General features: G+C 58.2%; 1 protein-coding gene across 1 annotated transcript in view; it reads left to right on the forward strand.

Moving 5' to 3' along the window:
• Window positions 1-366, forward strand: part of LOC109820957 (cation/H(+) antiporter 28-like) — a 6,152-nt gene that overhangs the window by 1,435 nt on the left and 4,351 nt on the right. The window lies entirely within an intron of this gene.

Genomic DNA, 366 nt, shown 5'->3' on the forward strand with positions numbered 1-366 from the left:
ACCATCGGCGACAAGGTCGTCCGGTTAAGGGAGGAGATCGGGGAGGCATTAGACACACACATGAGAACAGAATGCGACGGAGAGGTAAACGCAGGGGTTACTTTGACACGAACTCTCGCTATGTCGTCCCTAAGCGACATGCACGAGGACATCTGCTTCGGGGCTCATGAGAACTCGGCCGTGCTCATCGTCATCCCGTTCCACAAAAACCAGAGGGTCGACGGCTCGATGGACCCCGGCGATCCCGGGTTCAGGAAAGTGAACCAGAACGTCCTGAACCGAGCCCCGTGTTCCGTGGGGATCCTGGTCGACCGTGGCCTCGGTCGAACTAACAGCACGTCGCTCTCCACCGCGACACTAAACGTA

The sequence above is a fragment of the Asparagus officinalis genome, chromosome 8 (genome assembly GCF_001876935.1).
Source record: "Asparagus officinalis chromosome 8, Aspof.V1, whole genome shotgun sequence".
Taxonomy (NCBI): Eukaryota; Viridiplantae; Streptophyta; class Magnoliopsida; order Asparagales; family Asparagaceae; genus Asparagus; species Asparagus officinalis.